Source organism: Hippocampus comes, unplaced genomic scaffold, assembly GCF_001891065.2.
Source record: "Hippocampus comes isolate QL1 unplaced genomic scaffold, H_comes_QL1_v1.1 scaffold105, whole genome shotgun sequence".
Lineage (NCBI taxonomy): Eukaryota > Metazoa > Chordata > Actinopteri > Syngnathiformes > Syngnathidae > Hippocampus > Hippocampus comes.
Genome location: NW_017806235.1, coordinates 2501435 through 2514512, shown reverse-complemented (window position 1 = coordinate 2514512; position 13078 = coordinate 2501435). Strand labels below are relative to the sequence as shown.

The 13078-nt window shown below is 43.8% G+C and overlaps 1 long non-coding RNA gene across 2 annotated transcripts in view; it reads left to right on the top strand.

Annotated features, from left to right (window-relative positions):
- LOC109507469 (uncharacterized) overlaps positions 1–13078 on the top strand; it is a 28821-nt gene that overhangs the window by 5497 nt on the left and 10246 nt on the right. The window contains exons 1-3 of one of the 2 annotated variants that reach the window (XR_002166473.1): positions 111–348; positions 2617–2704; positions 11567–12306. This is a non-coding gene — a long non-coding RNA (uncharacterized LOC109507469). Of the gene's footprint in view, positions 1–110; positions 349–2616; positions 2705–11566; positions 12307–13078 lie in introns of those variants that run through there. The other variant, XR_002166474.1, reaches the window with a different exon arrangement.

Genomic DNA, 13078 nt, shown 5'->3' with positions numbered 1-13078 from the left:
TTCCCCCCCCTGCCCTTTCCTTCCCCCCCCCCCCCCCCGTCTCTCATGCCCTCCTCCCTCCATGCCTCCCTCCTTTCTTGCTCCATGTGAGGCGGAGTTAACGTGTGTGCGCTCACCATGTGCACTTCTTGCACTTGTCAGTCGCACTCTGCAAGAAGCTGCAGACCACTTGGAGTTGCCCTACAATGGCTGCATGCACACTTTTTAAATCTATCTCATTTTTTTTCAAAATTTCCACCTTTTCGGGGGGACCTGAAAAGCGGACTTGAGCTTTTATTTTTATTTTTTGGGGTGGGACGTACTGATTCACTGAAGAGGAGGAGCGGGAGTAGTCATGTTGGAGTGCAAGTAAGTGTGATGTTGTGTATTTTTAGACACACTACTTGCATTAAAAGGATGCGAGTAAGGCAATTTTCTTCCATCACGATATATTTCCCATTTTGTCCATGACGTGGATGTCGTTGTGGAATAATATTCAAGATTCAAAGCGTTTATTATCATTCAAGCGAAACAATTTTCCAATAAGTCATTATTATTTCCAATATAAGCAGAGCTGCATAATGGTACACCTCGTGCCTGCATGCGCGCGCGTCCACGCGTTCTCCTCTCAGCTTTGGGAGGTGATGTGCGGGGCCCCTTTAAGAGAGACGACAGGCTTAGTTTGTGTCTTTGGTTATCTAGCTGTATGAGTTTTAATTTCATAAAGCTAGAGAACCGAAAGTACCAACTGACGCCGAACACCTCGCAACGCCCCCCCAACCCCCGAGCCACGACGGCTATCTGGACCGGAGGACTCGCTCAAGGCAGCATCTGCTCATGGGGACGCTGGATGCTGAGGGGAATGCTCAAGTCGCCACCGAGGAAAATGGTGATTATATTCGCTTCGGAAAAGAAGACTGAGTGCTTCACTTGCTGACGGCTCGGTCCATGTGCATTGCACATGCGCGTACCTTCAAGACTCAACTCAATTCATTCATCATCTCGCCTTTAAGACAAAAAAGGAAGCGTTCACGCGAGACTTGACACGTGTCAGCACATGAATGGGTGTTTAAGGTGTAATAATATCAGGAGTGGGAAGACGTAGAAGGTGTCAAAAGACTCCGCGTGATTGGCCAGTTTGGGGGACACGTGATGTTGGCAGCGCAGCAACCTCCATTTTTCACAGATGTTTGTTTATGCCAGGATGCTTTGCGATCTTTTGACTCACTTGCAGTTACACCCTCATCACAAAATAATGTCATCTTTAATATACCTGAGCTCTAGGATTTAGCTTTTAGGTGTGTAAATATTTGATTCATTTCCAACCCTTCAGTCAGCCTTCGTTTCCATGCATCCATTTCCTACATTTATTCTCACCTGCAGGTCTGGTAAACAGGAGCTTATACAGGCTGACTTTTGGTCGAATGGCGGTATCCATCTTGGACTTGTTGCCATCTAATTGCAGGCCACGTATGGGCAAACAATCATTCAAGCTGTTTATTAGCACTCCCAGTTGACAGAATTTACTAAAGTCAAACAGTTTAAACCTAACACAACGGAGGGGCTAACAGAAGAAGCATCAATACTGAGGTAGTGACAGCACTTTAAGTGATGGGCATGAACATAAGCGGTGCACAGGCATCACAGGCATATATTCTTTATCCTCTATGAAAAACGAATGCTGCTGACTTCTTCTCTGTGTTAGTCTGAATATCTATATCAAGTGTCAGTAACTAAACATAAGATTTCCAGCCATCGAGCTATAAACTCCAAATGCACAAATAACTCCCACGTGACCGCCATGGCTGCTTTACCATGGGTATATATTCTATGCATACATATATCATCCGCTACTTTTGGAGACCAACAACTTCGCATGATTCTGGAAGCTTGTTTATGTACATGCTAATGAGCAATGTTCCTAAAGCTGACCCTTGAGGGATTCCTGTTTGACGTTAAAAAAAAAAAAATTAATGATGACGTGCTGCTCACGATCTGTAATATTGTGAACCACAACAGCGTTTTCTCAGAAAAGTATATGTAAAATATGATGTACAAGTAAATGCAGCATAAAGTCTGGTTTTGCTTGTGTGTTTGTTTCCAACGTTTCATAACAATCATCATTCAAACCCAATCTAGTTTTTGAACCATATTCAATTGAGTGGATTATTTTTGCCAGCAAAGAAGAAAATAGGACAACGCATGGCGTTTGATCTATTCCTGGTGTGGAATCATCAGGCCTGGGAGATGACTGAATATCCCTGAAGTCTCAGCATGCTCTATTTAGACCATGACTGACAATATTTGATGTGCACCGTTAGACAAGAGCTTGGCCCAAGTGTGACTGGCTGTGTGGATGCGTGTGATTGTTTTACATGGAACACGCTGTATCTTGTACTAGTCTGTTTTTGTAGCTTAGCAACTGATGAAGGTGCCCAGATGCCGCAAAGATTCAATTTTATCCTCGTTTCATCGTGTGTGTTGTATCAAGCATGGCATACGTGCACCAGACAATGAGACATACAGTATATGATATCATACATGAGGAAATGAATGAGTGTCTATCATTTTTTTTCAAGCGTCATTTTCTTTAACTTCCTTGTGCGCCAACATTGTCTTTATGTTTTTCTTTCAAAGGAGAATGCCAAAGACATCAGCCCGAAAGTTGGCTTCTGAAGCCACAAGGCTAGCAGTGATGATGAGGAGCTCATCCGTCAGCCTGCAGGTACACGTGCGCTTCAGCTGTCATTTAGAGCCTCACTTTTATAGTTTGCACCTGGAGGTCAAACGGAAAGATGCTCCAGGCTTTTCCACAGGATTAGATGTGTGTGTGTGTGTGTGTGTGTGTGTGTGTGTGTGTGTGTGTGTGTGTGTGTGTGTGTGTGTGTGTGTGTGTGTGTTTCTTGAGCCACTCATACTTGAATTGCACGTCTGTATTTTAGAGCGGTACCTTCATTTTACATTGATTTAAGATTAGATCATGTAATGCTCCATAACCCACAGATAGCATGTCGGAAAAACTCACAATTAGTTGTCATTGTGGGAAAAATATGAAACAACCACAGGGGCAGGCAGATGTTCGAGGGTAGAACTAGTGGTCAGGGGAAAAAGAGGATTGGCAGGCCACAAAAAAAGGTTTTGTGTTGGTGGGTAGCAGGCAATCTGGCAATGAATGATCAGGAGAGCCTTAAATAGGTGGGTGGGTAGCTGACTGGCACAGGTGGGCATGGCTTGGGAATGGAGAGTTGAGTGGAAAAACACAGGGGGTGCGCTTTGGTGACTAATGGCAGTGACAAAAACAGTCAGGCAAACAAATACAAACACTGGCATTGCACGTAGCTGCTGTTTTATGTCCTCATTGCAAGAACGGGCCATCCCCAACTCCAGCTTCTGACGTCACACACCCCTTAAAGGCACACATCCAACACAAATACTACAGTATGTGTACTCGGGCTGATTTTGAAAAATAATCAAATTGCAAATTTTTTTCTCCCTTCACGAGGCCCTCCGTGAATTTTGTCCACAATTACAAGCAGTAAATCAATCTGTATTAAAAAATATTCATCAGACAGTTTAATTATTTAGCTATCTGTATATCGTGGACACAGGAATTTATTTTCACCATGTTCATCACAAAGGCGTTGTCATACCTCGATACGAGACAGGACAAGCACTTTGAAAATAATGAGGTTTACATTTGAATAAAAACAATTGCAATACAACCTGACGGCTGCTACAAGTGTCTGCCTAGTTCTCCTTAGGCAAGCTCATATTTACACACATGAACAGGCAGTTATAATCTGTGTTATGCAACTATATGAGCACCCCCCCCCCACCCTCGCTAAACAACTGCAGACATTTTGCATTGTCTCACAGCAAAGTGATCGAATTTTGCACGGTCATGTACAACGTATAAAACAATGACAGGAGCGTATGTACATCATTTGTTTTTGCTTTCAAGCATAAACATTTTTACACTCCTCCTCAACCTCCGCACACGCACACACACACACACACACACACACACACACACACACACCTCTTTCATTCTCATGCGGTCAGCGTTTTATCCCTTTAACCACGATGATCCTATTTGTCAGGTAGAGTGTGTGGTAGGTGGCGGGGAGGTGGCCGTGTAATCTTTGCTGCGGTTCCTTTATCCCGTTAGGCAGGCACGGGAGTCGGGCTCAAGCCGACGTTTTGGACCCGCTCATGCGGAAAGAGCGTTTGGGTGGCTCTGTCCTTTTCGTCCTTAATGCCTCGACGCGACAACCTCCCCTTGTCTCCTTGTTATTGTCAGCTACGCTTGCACAAAGGTGCGCGGCCGATGCATAATTCAGCCACGGCGAAGCATTTGGCCGACGCATCAGCAATTTTGTAAATTTGGGTGAATTATTTCTTTCCAAACGCCGCCGGTACTTTATCCGAACTAAATCCTGCCCAAGACAACATTCCATCTCCCCACTTAGGAGCTTCTCTTCAACCCCGGCATTAAGAATTAAACACAAAGTACATATTATCACCAAGGTCAAATCTTCATGGTTCCACAACCTTGGCGCTCAATAGAAAGCTCAGTTATTCAAATTTAGTATGGAGTTCTTTGAGTTGCCCCGATTTTCCCAAGCTTGCGATTAGCATATGCAAGGAATGGGCCCGCGCCGCTGTTTTCTAAAGTGGATGTAAATTATAACCTCCGTATTATACAGACTGATGGCAGATAAATCTCTGCAGTAATGCATTGCAGAGAGTGGGGGTGGGGGGGTGTCAGCGTGCGTATGTATGAGCGGGTGAGCTACTGTACAATAGCCGGTGGCAGATGGAATACACACAAGCAAAGCGCTCACGCTCAACTTTCTCTGCAGCAAAGCAGAAATATCTGAAATTCTCCTTAAAGTGTGCGCCCGGCGCTCTAGACAAATATTAACACAAGGAGATTACTAAACTGAAATTTGCACTTGTTCGCTCCAAAAAGGCCTCACGAGCAAAGTGGAGATCTCTTTAGAATCGCTATGCAAACGAGGGCTTGAATAATAAGATGTATTTATGAAGGACTGGGGAAGGGATGGGGAGCGGAGGGGGGTGCTTTTGAAAGCCACTAGGCCGCAGCGTGAATAGGATTGAAGGTGGGGGGGGGGATTTGGAGGGTCTAGTCAGACAAGGGTAAGGGGGTGTAAGGGGGGGGGGCACCCCAGCAGTCTAGGCCTCAGCCGAAGCAGCTGTGAAAAGGGGTCCCGTCTTTTTCCCACGCCCAGCAAGACGCGCAAACACTGCCGCAACTCGCCAGGGTCAAGTCCCATCACTGATATATACACTCATGCACACACGCAGGGGAGCGTGTGTGTACGAGTTGTGCAAATTAACAAGCTGGTCGCTGTGACATAGGGACACCTGCCATTCCCCCAGAATCCTTTGCGCTCTCTTTTTTTTTTTTTTTTTTTTTCCATCAAGGGCCTGACGAGAACAATTAGGTCATAACTTCAACTTGAACTTAAAATTCGTCTGTGGACTCAACAAAGACTCCCAAAAACAATGCCGTGCAGTAAAAACGTGACACTGGAGAGCAAGATAGTGATGCAGTGCTGTCCTTATTTTACATTTGTGTGCCCTTTGAAAATGTTGATGCAGAATCCTTGTTAATCAGAACAAAATGTTAAAATGAGATGAGACAGTGGTATAGTGTTTTTTTTTTTTTTTTTAATAAGTTGTCCAGTTTTCGAAATGGAGACATGTAAGAAAAAGAATCACCTGTTTTCTGAGTTTGGTCATGTGATGTTAGCAAGCTGAGCTGTGATTGGTCGTTACCTGAGCCCTGAACAACTGTGATGTCATTTTCAGTTGACAGCAAGCCGCAAAATGGTAATGGTTAAAAACGGATGGATTTTGCAACTTAATTCATATTCCACAAATGAAATATGCACCCGAATACTGTGTTTAGACTAATGGGAAAGCATGCAACATTTTATTGTAAATAACATTTTTGGGGCTTGGCTTCCCCTTTAATTACAATGACATACAGTAGCCTACTGGAGACCAGTTGAGGGTCAATCCTCACCCGAAGACAGCTGGAGCGGTTCGGTGAAATCATGTCTTTTCACCGCAAGCGTAAAAAAAGATTCTGGTGAAAGTTGACAGACTTTTTTCCTTACAGTTAAAAAAAAAAAAAATGGACAGACTGGAATGTGTGTAAGTAAAAGTAAAAATGAATTTGTCCTGTCAATTATATGCAATAACGTGTTTGCATAACTTGACACAATGAAAAAAAAAACATTATCTTGACATGTTTTTTCATCTTCTAAATTCTCTTTCTCCGAATCTGCTGCATCATCCTCGTTCCTCCAAGTTGCTCCTGTCCCCAGGATCTCAATCGTTAATCTCCCAACCACCTCTCTCCTCTCTGTCTTTTTGACATTGTGTCGTCATCAAAGTCACCAGCCAATTTTGACCAAATAAAGAGAAGACACCACAAGTAGCTGTTTTTAAATGAAGGGAGTCAAACAAAAGGGTTGTCAGAAATATATTTTTTTAAAAACTCACATAAAGCACAGACACTGGCAAAATAATCTTAAGCGGAGTGTCAACCACGGCAATTGTGAGGAAATCTTTTAAGTGGACGAAAAATATACATGAACGAGGAGGACGACTCTTTTCTGTGGCAAATGCTTTTCAGATCGCCCTGACCTTCTGTCTTTCTTCGAGGGAGGAGCTGAAAGACATTTTAAACAGAAGACAACACTCATCATTTCCATACTGTGCTCCTCTGAAAACAATTAGCCTGCACAAAAGCAAAGAAGGTCAAAAACATCAACGCAGGTATTAAGCTGCCTCACATTTAGGGAGGATTTGCTCTTTCCATTATTCCGCGCCCGTTTAAAAGCTTCTCGAGGAGCTTTTTAGAAATGTCGGCAGCTGCTCTTTTGGCGCTGAGAGGCTGTTCCTCCCTTTCCTAACCCTACGCGGCACACCAATCGCGGTGTAGCTACGCTCACAAAGAAGCTAACACCACACCGAGGCGAGTCACCGTATTTAGTTCTCGCTGTTTTTAATTCCACGGCGGCTCTCTCGTCTTCATCTTTTGTTACTTTCGTCTCCCGCCTTTTCCCATCCGTCCTCCTCGTTGTCATTTTCCCTCCTATTCAGATGAGTTTCAAATTGAGAGGGGAAGGTTCCTAATTAGCTCTGTAAGGACGCTTTGTGGACGTCATGCGCGTTGAGAGCAGATACGTGACAGCCACAGTGTTAGCGGACAGCCGCTGTGTATGGACCCTTAATGAGGTTTGTTAGCCGAGTGTGTGTCCCGCTGTTTGGGCCACCTTTCAAGCGGCGCACATGAAGAGAGCGAGAAGTGTTTGAGCAGGCCAGAATGCAGATGGTAATGCATTGTGCGTGGACGAAGAAGAGGAGCATCACAGCTTTGAGGCTTGTTTGTGCACATTTATGGAGAGGAAATATTCACGGGGTCATGTTGCTTTTCAGATCTTCAAGAGACAGTTGGGGAGATACTATGAAACGGTATAACTCGCCTCGGCTGGGGAGGTGATGGTTTCATTCCATTTGTTTGTTTATTAGCGAGGCCCAGCACCAAACTAAAAAAAAAAAAAAAAAACCCTCAAACTTTGTGGGTGTGGATCACAAACTAAACTTTTGCAGCAGCAGTTAGGACAAGTGTGTGGAGCAGTTACGCTCAGTTCCAATTGTGAATGCCAACTGTTTGCTGCTGAAAAGGGATGGAATGACTCCTGACAGGGAAAATTGTTGCTTCTTCTTTTTCTTGGAAAATTTTGTGAATAAAATTAGTATTCTTTTTTTTTTTTAACCACAGCTATACTGACTGACCTGGTCACCCATTTCTTAGTAGTTTTAACTCATCAGTATGAGTCGTTTAAACACCTTCTTGGATCAAAATCTTTTTGATTTGAGGATTTGACCCAAACTGTTGGGTCAAATCCTCAAACCAATGTGCTCGGTATAAATAACCAAGCAATGGTTTGGTCCCTTTTAGAGCCAGCTCTGGGTTACTTCTTTCATCCAATTTGGGCTACTTTAAACCCAGTGTAATATATTCCCAAAATGATTGCTTCTTTTGCATCTTTTTTTAAAGCCTAGTTTCGAAAACGTTACTACTAGGCCCCATGTTGATCCATTCAGTCCATCTTGAAACATCCGCCGATCACCAACAGTGAGAGGAAGAAAAGGTTTTGACAAAAACACGAGAAAGGCGAGGCGACGATTTGGCCAAGATTTGATGTGGCTGCACACAGATGAGAGTCGGAGTTGCAGCCCGGATAGAACCGAGGGGGAAAGGAAATGGATGGAAGTTGCAGTGATGGCTCGCAAGTGTGAAAGCCGGCCTGCCTGCTGCGCCCGCATGCTGCCGCCAAGGTGGTAAAGTGTCACTCAGGATGCAGACGGACAAGCAAAGACAGACGTCATTTGTCACTTCTCAGAGCGGCCCTCTACACACACACACACACACACGCACACATACAAAATCTCCTCTTGTTCCTCCTTTCACTCCATTTCCTGGATATTCCCTTCTGCCAGCGCACGTTTATGAACCTCCTAATCTATTTCCTCTGTCTGCCAGTCTCCCCCCCCAGCCCCCACCACTGATGAAATCGTTTTTTCCTCCTCTCATTTTGCAGTGGTTCGTTGCTCTTTCCTTCTGTAGTGTACGTTGTAGTCTTTTACATCAGCACAATGAGCTCGCTTTTTTGCTAACTATTCACAGCCACACAAATAGCTTTCTTTATACATTTTAGAGAGATACACCGCCTCCATTAACACCTTTTCTTTGCCAGGGGAGACTTTACCTGTCTTGAATATGAAATAAAAGCGTCCATTAAAAGAGGGTTCTTAATGCGCGCGCACACACACACATGCACACACACACGCACACACATTTGGTTGTTAAATAGTCTTTGGAGATGCGCTTCATGATGTTTTAAAAAGTCAGCGGCGGATGTGATTCCTGCGCTCAGCTGCAATCGCGAAGCATTTTAAACAGTGAGGATGAAGTCCTTATCTGTCGTTTCAAGTACATCAAACCGACAGTCTGCGCGTGTAATTTGTATTTTAGTACAGTGGTGGATAGATTTTAGAGCAGGGGTGTCCACATCCTGTCCTCGGGGGCGACTATCCTGCATGTTTTAGATGTTTCCCTTCTCCAACAGTCCCAAATAATCAGCTCATTAGCGAGCTCTGCAGAAGCCTGATAACGGTCTTGATCATTTGAATGAGGTGAGTTGGAGGAGGGAGACATGACAAATATGCAGGGTAGTGGCCCTAAAGGACCGAATTTGGACACCCCTGCTTTAGAGTTTCATTTATGCATGTGACTTCAAACACTTGTACTGTATCTCTAATCATCTTTCCCCATTGAAATGAATTGAAATACCATTAATTTGGTCCAGCACCACATTGTGCTCCTTGTTTTGCGTGTCTTGGTCACCAAAGGGCAGAATAATTTGCCCTACAAACGCCAAGTGAAGTAGTTTTACAAGTGTCAAGTGTCTCAGTCAACCTGCAGATTCTTTTCACAGAGGATAAAAAATATATGCCCATGATTATTGTTCTGTTGACTATCTCCATGTGTTGCTGAACTTTTTTTTTCCCCCACATATCAGTTATTTAAAAAGGTGATAATACAGCTACATCGATTTCACTTTGTTAGATGGTCTATGACATTTTGCATTGTTTTTTTTAAATTATTTATTATTTATTTATTTAGTGTCTAGATAATTTGTTGTTGATTCATAACATACTGACTTATGTTTACACCACACTTGTTGGATAAGATGGAATGAAGTTGTCAGAGTGAATACTAAAAAGACGACAGGTCAAAATGTCAGTCCACAACTCCATTTGAAGTAGATAAACTGTCTTTATTTAATTCATGGTTATTTTGCCATTATTTTTGAGTAAGCCTCATCTGTAAAACCAAAACATATATGTGAAATGAATCTGATAGTTTATTGTGATACAGATTGCTTGTAAAAAAAGAAAAACACAATACACTACATACAATAATTATTTTTCAAAATCGTTCAGCTCAAATTTAGATTGCTGGTCAAGACATTAATATGAGCAACAATGTCAACAAATGTTGTGCGTTAACCGCTTATAATGTAATCTAAGAGTTACAACGTTAGAATAGTCGACACAACCTTTGTCAACTTGTGGAAGCATGTAATTATTCAAGGCCAACGTGCGATTGTGTTCGTGGACACATCTCTGTTTTGTTTGTCAAGTCCAAAGCCACGGGGTCACGGCACTGCCAATCCACGACGTACTCCACCCCCAGCCTCCTTTTCTCCCAACTTGATGTGTCTCCATTCTTTCTCGCAAGGCGGAGGAAGGCTGCCCTGAACCAACATTGTCGCTTACTCCAGCTCTAATGTTGGGGTGAGGGGGTGAGGCAGGTGATGGGGGGGGACTATTGTGTGTGAAGGAATGGGGAGTTAACACCCATGTGCGCACCCGCTCAATGGGGGCATTGTGTCCGAATCTTCACCCCACATCACTCCCTGGGCCAAGGCCAGTAAGAGGCAACTGCTCCCCCACTTTTATTTTTGAAAGCACGCACAGTAACAGCCAAGCCAAATTGGCCAGCACCCTATCGCAACGCCGTCCCTTTATCTCACCACCTTCATTGTCCTATTAATTTTCCGGGATGACGGCACACTGAGCTGAATGCGATGCTCGCTGCCTGTTCTGACAGAAACGAGGATGTGGAGGTGTGCTGTGCTGAGACGTCGCTCGCAGCAATTTGTTGTCCAGAGAAAAGAACAGTCATAAAAGATGACATTGTACCATCATCACAAAATGATTTAGAAGAGTGTTTCCCAACCTTCATGGAGTCATCGCACCAATTTTGCATTTGAAAAACCTCATGGCACACCACCTCGTGATGAGTTTGTCTCAATTTACTTACGAGTGTACTTATTATTCAGTGTGGAATCTGACGGTGGGTATTCACGGTTGTATGAATAGCAACAAATGGATACGCGGGTTAATTCTACCTTTGATAAAACATAACGGATTGGTTCATTTCCATCACGTGACATTTTATTGACCAAGAGACCATAGCTGATCGCTCAAATAGCTTTAAAGCTAAATAGGTGTATGTTTGCTAGCTCGCTAAGTTACAGCTAAACGAAAATAGCTAAATGTTAAGTGATGACAGAGATTCTCTTTCTAAATACTGTACATACTTCATGTATACATATATGTGTGTGTGTTTTAAAATACTTGAAGTAATATATAGTGTGCCGCTAAACGGAAAGCTGCTCAACAGATTTGCCGCTGTATTGTTTCTGCAACAAGTTGTATTTGATTCTGTTCTGCTCTTCTATTGTAAACGTCTCCACTATGAGCAGAGTGCATTTCAAAGAGCACCCAGAGCTCATTTTTATTTGTTTGTGTGCAGCGGTGGGCGCCTTGGGGCGGGTTACAAAAGAGCAAGTTGGTGTTTTCTTCCCACATATTTTTAATCAAAGTGTTACTGTTTGCATTTGCATTTGCATTGAACGGAGGGATGCTGAATGCCAAAGGTGAGGTTTTGTAAAACACTCCTTTTTTTTTTTTCCAGATGGAAACACGGGTGGGTGGTTGCAAGGCTGGATGAATGCGTGTAGATGACTGAACTCCGAGACCCCAGTGCAGCTCATCATCATTGCCATGGGCTCTTGCTTCTCTCCTTCTGTGGCCCGCACCTCCATCCAGGGGTCCAGCTCAGCCCATGAAGCCTGAGCAGGAAGCTCGTGAGTGGGCAGGGAAGGATGAAGAAGGTCCCTGAAGGCTAAAAGCACCTCTGCGGGAGAAATCAATATGAAGCATGCTCGCCTCGAAGTAGGGTTTCCTCTGCTTCGCTGTGGCCTGCGGGCCCGTGCGGCCCCTCTCAGCTGGACTGGACCACTTGGCTGTGTGTGGTTTTGCCGAGGGGGATTTCTGCCCCTCTACAACCCCAACCCAAATGATTCCAATACAGTGAATGCTGAAGCACTGCCAAGAGGGAAAGTTTTTTTTCTTCATCTTTTTTCCCTTGCAAACGACTGACATCTTCCCCACCTTCTTTCAAAACCATGATGGGACTTTTGACTTCTTTCCATCCCCAGCTGTCAATTTATGCAACCATTTGACAAAAAGACTGATATTTATTTTTTTCCCCTCCATTCTTGGTTTGATGTCACCATTGTGAGCGAATATGCGTTCAAACCAGAGACATGTTTTTTCCCCCCTCCTCAAAATGTGTTGTTCAATACCACAAAATGGACTGAAACAGTAAAGAGGACGACCACAGAGATGGTGTAACTTCCTCTCATTCCAATGGTAAGTACATTTTAGCATGTCACTCTGAACAACACTGCAATAGCATATTACATCCCAAGTTGTCCTCCAGGGTTCGGTTCTAGGCCTCCTTACTATTCTCACTGGGGATGAGAGATATTGAGAATCTACTAAGTCCAATTCCATAATCAGCACAGCTTATCCGATGACTTATCGATTGGGTGAGAGATGAAATAATACGAATGGCTTTATTTGCTTCCACTCTTCAACTTTAGAATACGCATAAACTCCAGTACACACTCGATATTTGTAATGTATCCTTAGTGATTATGGAAAGCCAGTTTGAAGACATTCCCGCCTTCAGAGCCAGTCAGGGGAGTGAAGCACATTCTTCATGACTTGCATTCAAACTTCACTGAAATTAATTTGTAATGAACATGTCATCAGTGGTCCCAAATCCCTCACCGGATCCACTCAGAACTTCTCTCTTTCCACTGACGGGGACGTTGCTACGACTCCCTCTCACAGACGCGGCCTCAGACAAAACATTGTCCACCATCGTCCATCCTTCTCCTTTTCAGCTGCTTGAACACACACCCATGTCGTACATAACATGTACTCGGAACTTCTGCAAAACAAAAGTATTTTATACAAAATTCACAATCCTCATTACCTGCCTCGAAACGATGATCGACAGTCAGATGATAACTTTGGAGCGCGCAGCAGTAAAGGAGCACACCGCAGAGCTCCGATCACAAATAGCTGCCTTCGTCATCACTGCATCGCCGTACAGGGATTTTGTGTGTGTCACCCC